Consider the following 1,311-nt stretch of genomic DNA (forward strand, 5'->3'; position numbering starts at 1 on the left):
CTTTCAAATCTGATCAATCTATAGTACTACGGATACCGTTTTAGATTCTGTTCTGTTCTGTTCTGTTCTAACCGTTGATAAACCGGTCTGGTTCTAATAAAAAGAAACAAGCTACATACGAATCCCAAAACTGACAGAAACCCCCAATACATAAACGTTACGAAATAACATTTACTTCCTACGCAAACAACCGCGTCGTCTGCTGAGACCAGATACTTTGTTGTACCCGTGCTGGCATTCCTGTCATAGACAGTCCCAGCCATGTACCCGTATAAGAGCGATCCGATGGGTATGTTCGTGATGAGTATGTTCTGGTTTATACCGACACTGTTGCGCCCAAAGAGGTCCGACGTTATTGAAACTGCTGCCGCAAACACAAACCCCGAACTTAACCCGATTAGTGCTGTAGCCACTTCTAATAGCGCCGTCTGGTTTGTCTTGGGTGGGTACGCCAGGATGAAGAAGGCTATTGGTGTTGGCAGTAGCGAAATCGCGAACCATCCTGTTCTCGTCAAGTAGTCTAGTTTCTTGCGTGTGAAGTCAGGTGCAGAGGAGAGCAATCTTCCGAGAAATGAGAAGGCAGAGAAGAGCGTGACTAAGGATTTAGAATTCGATCTGCTTTGTCCTAGAGACTGGGCGATCTGTCCTAAGTTGTTGCTGTATACAAGACCGATCGTGCCTCTGCAGAAATAAGCTACGTAGTAGAGCCAAAACTCCAAACTGCAAACCAGGGTTCCGAGAGAATGTTCATCTCCTAGTCTCACTTGATCACATCCCTCCTCCGCGTTGCTCTTCTCATGATCCAAGGACACGTCATCAAGGATCTTGGGATCCTCTACGTCAACCACTGCATATCCAGAGCTGCGGAGGGACTCGAGAGCCCGGTGAACATAGTCGAGAAACGGTACGCACAGAGGGAAAAGGAGAAGGAAAATTGCACCGAGGAAATGCCAACGAGGTGACGAAGCTAAGTAGGTCCCTGAGGAAGGCAAGAGAAGGTAAAAGCATATGATTAAGGCCAAGACATTGAAGGCGACAAAGACTCGGACTTCGGCAGCCAGAATCGGAATCATGAGGGTTGGTGAGGACCGGCCAAAGGGCTAAAACAGAGACGACGAGAGGGATGAGAGAGTTAAGGAGAAGGTATATATCAGAGCTCGCCGATGATTTGCCACTAATAGCTTCATGGCCAAGCGTGTACAACGCAGCACTGATGCCGTTGAAACTGACGACGAGAGACAAAGCGAGAGAGTGGTTGGCTTCGAAATGGCGAACGCAGAGGATGAAGCAGACGGTGTTGAACCAGCAGAT

General features: G+C 48.1%; 1 pseudogene; it reads right to left on the reverse strand.

The window, feature by feature from the left end:
• LOC104767278 overlaps positions 27–1,311 on the reverse strand; it is a 2,682-nt pseudogene continuing 1,397 nt past the window's right edge.

This window comes from Camelina sativa, chromosome 19, assembly GCF_000633955.1.
Source record: "Camelina sativa cultivar DH55 chromosome 19, Cs, whole genome shotgun sequence".
In the NCBI taxonomy this organism is placed as follows: Eukaryota; Viridiplantae; Streptophyta; class Magnoliopsida; order Brassicales; family Brassicaceae; genus Camelina; species Camelina sativa.